The 9,918-nt window shown below is 43.2% G+C and overlaps 1 non-coding gene across 1 annotated transcript; it reads left to right on the top strand.

The window, feature by feature from the left end:
* Positions 1 to 200: 200 nt before the first annotated feature.
* Positions 201 to 273, top strand: TRNAM-CAU (transfer RNA methionine (anticodon CAU)). Its single transcript has one exon. It is a non-coding gene; the product is annotated as a tRNA-Met (tRNA).
* The last annotated feature ends 9,645 nt before the right edge of the window (positions 274 to 9,918 follow it).

The following is a 9,918-nucleotide window of genomic DNA, read 5'->3' as shown; positions in this document are numbered from 1 at the left end:
TGCATTCAGAAAGCTTAATTGCTTTATTCTAATTGAAATTTTGTACTACCATTGCACTGTCTCCTAAATGATTGTTTTAAAAATGTTTCAGTCTTATTTATTAGAGCAATGTTGTCAAAATCAACAACACCTTCAAGACACAAGAAAACAGCTGTTGTTAGCTTATTTGCTATAAACCTTTGGATTTTGTTTCTAACAGGGCCTCGATGGCGCAGTAGGCAGCGCGTGAGTCTCATAATCTCAAGGTCGTGAGTTCGATCCTCACTCGGGGCAGCTGTTTTCGTAGCTGAGTATCTGTACTTCAGTGTGATTAGAAATGGAGAGCTGACGGGTTTCAGATTTCATTGATGTTAGTAAAGCTTGCACGAAAGTAGCAATTTCAGGCACTGTGGCATAGTCAAATGATAATCCATTGTTTGAAAGAGCAGTTATTTATAGAGTTATTGGTCAAACGAGTGAGTGCATGGTTATAATCTACAAGATTAAAATAAATTTTATCATTAAGATAAAATTCATTTGCGTTTGCTACACTCTAAAACATGCACCAACAAATATTTGGTTTTATAAGACAATGATAAGATTTATATGTTTTAAACTCCACATAAATATTATGGATAATTACTATAAGGAGATTTAGCCAACGATGAAAGAATAAGATATACTTCCTAATACTGTCATAAGAAATACGAGCACTACTACCTGAACAGATTAATTATTTCGTCGTACCTAGACAGTACCATGGCACACCAAGTAGTTTCCCTTGTAGTTTAATTTCTTCTGTACCTATGGGGCCCATCCATTCCTCACTTGACTCGAGGTAATGCTACATTCAGGTGACTTCGCTGAGTAAAGAACCAGATGATTGATTGTAACCCAGAAACCATTTACTATGTTGGGTGGTAACCATATAAACAAATGGACTCCTGGTGTTTATGTGGGTTAAGGCGTTCCAAGTGGATGCCCATAAGGACTCGCATCAGAGGACTGGTTGAGGTTTATTGATTACATATAGTCATTTAGGGACAAGCAAAGCTCCATACCCTAACCTTAAATGTCGGTACTGAGTAGCTAGTCCTGGGCTTTTACGCTTTTGATCGGTCAAAAGAGGAACTGAATGTCAGACAGAACAACCTAACATCATAATCATGACTGACCGTCCATCCCATTCATCATAACATACACCATCTCGACATCATTCCCCACCTCCACCTCCCCGACATCATTTCCCCTATATTATTTCCCACACATCACGTCCCTTACATCACCCGTCGCACATGGCCTCCCATCATCTCCTACACCTGGGCCCGTATTTTTGTTGGATAACTCTAATACCTCTTCCTAACTTATTTATATTGCCTATTATGCATTATTACCCTTTTCTGTGTTGCATAAATCCATCCAACATCGCCATATTCTGCACAAATAATGTACATGTGATATTAACCAGCCATATCCAATAATAAACCGCTAAGGAAAAGGTCTAGGAAGCTTTCTTAACCGACGATAATAGGAGCCCAAGACTCTCCTGTATCACCTCCCACACATTATCTCTCCATGTCGTCTCCTCACATCACCCACCCGATACCTCTCCAACATCACCTCCCACACATAATCTCTCCTATGTCACCTCCTCACAGTACCTTCCACACCTTACCTCGCCTATATCATATCCCCACATCTCCCACACCTGACCTCCCACACATCATCTCCTACATCATTTCCCCACACTCGTCCCATATCACTTTCAGTACACCATAAAGGAATACACAAATAAGAAAACAACAAAAGAGACTCCAGGGACTAAACGCGTAAGATGTGTAAAACAAATAAATAAAGGAAAAGTGATTGATAAGATTCGCTGGGCAGTGCTGCTTATAAACATTACACAAACTAAGTCTAGCAAAGCTTAACAAAACCACGGAGGCATAACAATCTTGAACTATTTTCCTTTTTTTTTCTAAGTTCAGGGCTGAAGGATGCATAAGTCAGAACCAAACTAATATATTTTACGGTTAGGTTAAATCTTTTTAGGTTCTGTTTATGTAACAGCCATGAATAAGGCTTCACAATTAAACTTAACTTTTACGGCTTGACTCCTTCATTCCAGTGACGTATTTTTCCTATTTTTCCTGCCACCTTCAGATGATTATGTCCATATTAAAAGAAACTCACTAAACTGGAGGGGTTAGGTACAGTCTTCATTATTCCGCTCAGTTCGAGCTCTCATATTCTGAACAAAATCGTCAGGAAGTATCACGAGTAATATACAAGCAGCTGCCTACGTACTGGATGAGTTCACAATTACCAAAGAGTGAAATATCAATCCCATTAGAACGGCAATGCCTTTCTTATCTTAATCTTGCTATCTCCGGACAATTTTACTCAGCTTATGAGAGAAACGTTCGAACTGGTGGGGTTACATATAACTTTATTTTACCTTTTCACTTCGAGAGAGCTCTTTTAAGTTGGGTAATGTATTTGGCAAATGCAGCAATAGGTAATTAATACGTCTTTACACTAAATGTGCCACGATGAGGATACCGCACTTAACTCCTTCAACACAATGACTCATTCCTATATTATTCCTGCTGCCTTCAGACGATGCTAATCGGCCCTGGAAAGACTTCTTATAACTGGTGGAGGTAAACATAGTCTTCATTAATCCCTCCCTTTCGAGTGGTTTTTCCTATACTGAATAAAACCGTTTGGAGTTAGAGAAGAAAAAAAGTGAATGAAATACGTCATTCGACTGAAGATGTTAAGTGTGGCATTTTGGCTATAATGGAGTTTTGAGGTCGTATTCAACTCATTCCCCGAAGTTGTGTATGAGCTTATATTCGTTGATATTCTCCTTTCCATCATACAGTTACAGTACCAAACACTTCACAACTATACTATAGAATATCTGTGTGTCCATAGCCAGACGCCATAATCCCGAAAGGGATGGTCGTTGAGTTCGTTGTTTTACGGGAAGGGACACTGACCCTTCAGCTCACTAGTGAACACGTATGGATTGGTTTTATGGTTACCAACCAGCGCTGTGAATGGTTTCCTGGCTTGTCACTCAATGTAAAGCCACCTAGAAAGGAAAGACAAGTAATAAAAAATATCAGGACAGATGGGAAAAATGGGAAAAATAGGAAGAGAGGAGGGCAGACAGAGAATGCTAAAGTTGAAGGAATAAGTAGGAAACACCACATCAAGTGAGTGGATGATGGCCGCCACCACCTACCACCAAAGAGAGAAGCATAACACGAAATATATGGCAACGCAAAAAATATTCGGGACTATTCTACTGCCAAGGAGACTCAAATATCGTATTTACTGGATGAGATCCTCTATGAATACGATCTACAGTGGTTATTCGGGTGTTCTGAAGAGTAGGGAAAAAAAAAAAAAACTGGAGATCCCAGACTCCCGAAGGAATGAAAGATTAAAGTTATAAGCAAAATAGGTGGTTGGTAGGCCAGATTTATGACAGTGATACAAAGGTTATTGGTAGGAGACAATGATATGGTTTAAGTACGGGGGTTGGACAGGTAGAATGCGGAGATGGTGATAGAGAAGATAGTGGTAGTACACAGTGGTATGGTAGAAGTTTCGAGAAGGGCTGGACAGATACACAGCAAAGACGATGATACGGAAAACGTGGGAGTAGGCAGTGGTATGATGCACGTAAGGAAGAGGGTTGAGCAGATAAAAGGAAAAGAGAGTAATACAGAAGATAATGGTGGTAGATAGTGGTATGGTGTAAATTAGAAGGGCTGGACAGATACAGGGCAGGGGCGGTGACACAGAAGACAGTGGTAATAGACAGTGGTATGGTGTGAGTTTAGATATTAGATTATTACGGAGCAGCGTTAATTTGTGATAATCCACCCCGAGAATCCCTCCCCGCCTTCCCTTGCTCTGTGTATAACCAGACTTTGTGTCTTTTCTTTTTTTCCTTTCTTTTTAGTGAGACGTCAGATACTGAAGGGGCAAATGACGACTAAATAAACAGCAACCTCTCCAGTAAGAAAAGAAAAATAAAGTGCTGAGTGAAACATTTAGATATTAGTAACAATAAAAAGTGAATGAAGAAAAATGTGGCTATGAGTTCCCTCCCAGCCTTCTTCCTCCCTCCCCACCATACATGTGTTGTCATAACCGTGGATAAAAACTTCGCCCATTAAGCTTTACTTGCCACATCTCTTTCCTGTGTGTTTGTGCGTATATATATATATATATATATATATATATATATATATATATATATATATATATATATATATATATATATATATATATATATATATATTTTGTATCCTTCTTGGCTCTTTCTTATGGTTTTGTGTGTATGTGTGTGTGTATGCGTGTGTGTGTGTGTGTGTGTGTGTGTGTGTGTGTGTGTGTGTGTGTGTGTGTGTGTGTGTGTGTGTGTGTGTGTGTGTGTGTGTGTGTGTGTGTTTCTGCTTATAATTATATATATATATATATATATATATATATATATATATATATATGGAGAAAGCATATGACAGGGTGGATAGACAAGGAGTGTGGAAAATATTAAGAATATGTGGAGTAGATGGGAAGTTGCAGAATGCTGTGAAGAGTATGTGTGAGGGTGCTAAGGCTGCAGTGCGTGTGGATAAAGAACTGAGTGAGTTTTTCTATTTGAAGAGGGACTTTGATGAATGGTCGTGGAGAGAAAGGACGTGTGCTGATCTCTCCTCCAGATTCTAGGGCTGCCCCACCGGCAATAGTTTTTTTGCGCTTTTTCCAAATAAAGTTAGGTTAGCTAGCATTCATATTCCTCCCTACCCTTATTAGAGATATAGTAGGTGTCTATATCTGTTTCCTGAGATTGCCTTTGCTTACTCACCTCTGGAGTGTACCCCCCACTGATCGCTCTGGGGTGTGAGTTACACACGGGCGCGTCCTCCCGAGAGTGGTTTGAGAGGGTAATCTCAGATTAGGTGTGTGATCCCCGGGCAATTTCTCCCTTGGTCGTTTTTCTCTCTCTTCCCACTTCCCCCGTGAGGGGAAGTGGTAACGGCGGGCGGACGCCACTGCTGCCTCCCCTTCAGGGGGGAGGTAGTCCTGACCGACCCCCGACTGTCTCACGGACTGACTACCCCCAGACTGAACGGCCCCAGACACGTACCCGTCTTGACATTGATTTTAGAAACGCTGAGTTTGTACAGATCCACGCGGTTGGTCCCACTCCCCTGTCCAGCCTCAATCCCTTTATCATCAAGAAGGTGATTGATGGGTGTGCAGGTGAGGTGGAACAAGTGAAAAAACTTGCGAGTGGAGATCTTCTCGTTAAAACTAGAAACTCAAGTCAGGTAAAGGATTTGCTAAAACTGAGCAAGTTCCATTGTTATGATGTTCAGTCCACGATCCCTCACTCCATGAATTCCTGCAAAGGTGTGATCACCTGCAGAGATCTAGTGGTCATGGAGGAGGAAGAGATCGTACAGGAACTTGCACAGCAGGATGTTATAGAGGCACGTTTTATAACTAGATTCTCGGAAGGCAGGAAGACGAAGACCGCCACAGTTGTCCTAACGTTCGGCAAAGTTGCTTTACCTTCCAACATCAGAATTGGATATGAAATTCTTAACGTCAGACCATATATCCCGAACCCCTTGCGTTGCTTAAAATGCCAGATTTATGGGCATCATGAAAAGGCTTGTAGGGCTTCCCAGCCAGTGTGTGGTAGGTGCGCGAATGTGGGACATTCTGCTGAACACTGTACATCTGAGACGGAGTGCTGCTTTCACTGCAAGGATGCTCACTCCACTTCCTCGAGGGCTTGCCCCAAGTGGATGGAGGAGAAAGAGGTCTGCACAGTGAAGGCAACCGAGGGCATTTCCTTTTACGATGCAAGGAAGAAGGTGAAGGAGTTGCATGCAACTCCCAAACCTAATGTCTCCTATGCATCGGGGTTGTGTCCCGTCCCGTGATGTGCACCGTTGAAACACAGACTGACCTAACATTCGCTACTCATGCCCCACGCCCTACCTCTCAGTCTAAGCCTCCTGTACGATCCAACTCTCTGACGGACATCCCTGTTGCCACTTCATACTCCCAGGCTGCCGCTGCTCCTTCGCAGTCAGTGCTGCCAAAATCGAAGCCCGACAAGTCTGACAAGATTAACTTAACCACCCTCACTAAACAGTCACGTCCTCATGTCCTTCCCGCTCCTGGTCCGGCGAGGGAGAGAAAGAATAGCTCTTCCTCGATGGAATCTGAAACCTCATTATTGATGAGACTATGGAGATCTCCACAAACAAGCACCGGGATAGGTCCCCCGGTAGCCACTACCTTGGTCGCGGGGGGCATAAAAAGACTAAGCACACTGGCCACCCTCGAAAATCTTAAACCGCCGCATTCACTATACTACAGTGGAATTGTAGAGGTATTGGGAATAAGTTACATAATATAGCTATCTTGCTTTCACTACACAGGCCAGACGTTGTTTGTTTACAGGAGACGCGCCTGGAGGATCATCCTGATCCTCCACAGTTCAGACACTACCACTCGTATAGAAGATATGAAGGTCACGGAGTTGCCATTTACACACACAAATCACACCCACAAACGGAAGTGATTCTAAATTCTACTCTGGAAGTGGTCGCGTGCAGAGTAAAATTTAATAACACGTATCTGTCTATTTGCTCTCTGTACTGTCCTCCACATGGCCCCATTGATAGTGATGCTTTAAATTCACTAGTGGAACATCTCCCTGGAAATAAGTTAGTGTTGGGCGATTTTAACGCCCATCACTATCAATGGGGTAGCTTGAGGATCGATGGTCGTGGGGAGCAAGTAGCCGACCTAATACTACAGTCCAACCTCTGTCTTCTGAACGATGGTAGAGCGACTCGTGTAGATGATCGTACTGGTAACTTTTCGGCCATTGACTTATCTTTGGCCTCCCCTGGTATACATCATGATCTCTCATGGGACCCTTACGACGACTCCTTGGGAAGTGATCATTTACCCATCTGTCTTTCTTATACACGCGACATCATTTCGGACCCTCCACCTCCAAAATTTAACTATAAGAAAGCAGATTGGGGATCCTTCTCAAGGATCGCCAATTTAGATATATCTGGGGAGACCATGGATGTTAAGGTCGAAAATATAACTATTTCCATATTACACGCAGCTGAGGCTGCTATTCCCAAGACTTTTACAGTTCATGCGAAGCATAGAGCACATTGGTGGACGCCGGATTGCCGACAAGCATTAAGAAAACGCAATAGGAGATACAGGATTTTTGATAGTCAGCCCACTGAGAAAAATTTTATTGCATACAAACAGGCACGGGCTGAGGCAAGGAGAATAATAAGAAGGGCCAAACGTGACTCCTGGCGGTCCTTTGTGTCCACGGTGACTTGTACAACACCATTAAATAAAGTCTGGTCCACTATAAGATTATTAAATAATAAACGCCCATACTTCCCTGTCACCACCTTGCAGGTGAATAACACCACCTATGACGAGCCCGTGGACGTTGCTAACATCCTCGCCAGGAGTTTTTCTCATGTAAGTAGCTCAGCCAATTATGACCCGCGTTTCCAACATCATAAACGCACGGCTGAGCTACAGATAATAGACTGCCACAGAAGATGTAAACTCCCCGTACAACCAAGAGTTTATGCTAGATGAACTGCTCCTTGCCCTTAAATCCTGTAAAGACACCAGCCCTGGACCAGACACCATCACGTACGGTATGAGCCAGCATCTTAATCAGGACAACCTGATTAAGATGTTAGCATTGTACAATGAGATTTGGGCGTCTCGAACGTTCCCAAACTCATGGCACTTTGCGCCACGTCATACCGATACCCAAAGAGCTGGTCGTCTTATGAATCCCACTTCATTTCGTCCTATTGTGTTGACTTCTTGTCTATGTAAGGTCATGGAACGTATGGTTAACAATAGGCTTCTTTTTGTTTTAGAGTCGAAAAATTTGTTAAATGATCAACAATGTGGCTTCCGTAAATACAGAAGTTCACTAGATCATTTAATGAATTTGGAGCATTGTATTGCAGAGGCATTTGCCAATAAAGAATTCATGATAGGGGTGTTCTTGGACATCCATAAAGCCTATGACATGACCTGGCGACACGGTGTACTAATGAAGCTCTATGCTTATGGTTTAAGAGGAAATTTGCCTGTTTTTATTTCAAATTTCTTAAGGGACAGAACTTTCTCTGTCAAATTGTCCCGTAACGTAACATCGGATATATTTATGCAGGAAAACGGGGTGCTGCAGGGAAGTGTGCTTAGTCCTACCTTATTTAGTATTATGATCAATGATATTCTGTCATCAGCTCCCATCCCGAGGAATCTTAAATACTCACTCTATGCTGACGATTGTGCAATATGGCACTCTTCCCGTAATGCACAATTTTCGGCTGGGCAGTTAAGCAGCCCTTGACTCCGTCCACCAATGGGCCTTGCAGTGGGGATTTAAGTTTTCCGTCCATAAGTGTGCCGCTATAGTTTTCACTAATCGTAACGTACCTAATTTGTGCTTAACTTTGGATAATCAGGCGGTACCTTTTCAAAACTCTGTAAAATTTTTAGGAATACATTTTGATCGTAGAATGAATTTTAAACTTCACGTTAATACTTTGCTTGCTCGTTGTGATAAACCGTTAAATGTCCTCAAGTACCTAGCGGGTACTACCTGGGGTGCCGACAGAAAATCTTTATTAATGGTGTATAAGTCCCTTATTCGATCGAAGCTAGACTATGGCGCACAGGTGTATGGCTTGGCATCCGATGCCACTCTGAAAGGATTGGACGTGTTGCAGAATAAATGTTTGCGAATGTGTCTTGGAGCTGTCCGGTGTACACGTGTGACTCGTATGGAAGTGGAGGCGAATGTGCCTCCCCTCCGTATTCGCCGTGACCACCTGGCATTTTCGTATGGACTACGAACATTAAGGAAAAGTAATATCGGCAATGTGGCCTGTACCCCCCTGCATCAATACCACCACCTTCTGCGGGGGGTGCGTCGGCCACTTGCCGCTCGCCTCCACTTACTGACTCAGGAGCTTGATGTGGACCTCAGTGACTGTGACAAGTTGGTGCTTAAAAATATAGCGCCTTGGGAGCCACCCGGCTTTACAGTCGATGTCACATGGCTCCCAGCACCAAAGGCCAAGGCGCCGGAGGCTGAGGTCCACCACTTGTTTCGTAACATCATTGTTCGTCACTTGGGGTCCCATCAATTGTACACCGACGGCTCCAAGTCGAGTGAATGTGTGGGTGCAAGTGTGTGGTCGACTGAATGTGCCCTCAGGTATCGGTTGCCGACTCATACATCTGTGTTTACTTCAGAACTTTTTGCTATTCACAAAGCCATAGACTATGCTCTCAATTCTAGACATGACTCATTTGTCATATTTTCAGATTCAAAATCAGCCCTTCAGGCAATTGCATCTTGCACTACGGACTCTCATGAGATCCAGGGCCGCATCGTTAATAAGTTGCATTCATGCAACAAGTCATTCACGCTGATCTGGGTGCCTGGTCATTGTCGTATCTACGGCAATGAGCAGGGTGACTTACTTTAAAGTCGGCTGTATAGCTCAAGGAGACTTGGGACGTTCCTCGTGATCTACGGTCGAGTCTATCTCTCGGAAAGAAATCAATAAATCTTCTGTGGCAAGGTCAGTGGACCAGACTAAATATTCCAACTTGTAAGCCGTACCTGGGCGACTGGGACACTGCCAACCGTCCCAGTCGCCTAGAAGAAAAAGTGTTGGCACGGTTACGGCTTAATGCCACCATTGTAACCCACATAAAACCATATATGGAAAGACGCTTCCCACCGCACTGTGACATCTGTAATGCGGTGTTATCTATTAGTCATATCATCCTGCGCTGTCGGCGATTTATTCGTGAACG

The sequence above is a fragment of the Coenobita brevimanus genome, chromosome 23 (assembly GCF_032717465.1).
Source record: "Coenobita brevimanus isolate Jiangsu-jjx chromosome 23, ASM3271746v2, whole genome shotgun sequence".
Taxonomy (NCBI): domain Eukaryota; kingdom Metazoa; phylum Arthropoda; class Malacostraca; order Decapoda; family Coenobitidae; genus Coenobita; species Coenobita brevimanus.
This window is presented reverse-complemented; position numbering and strand designations above follow the sequence as displayed.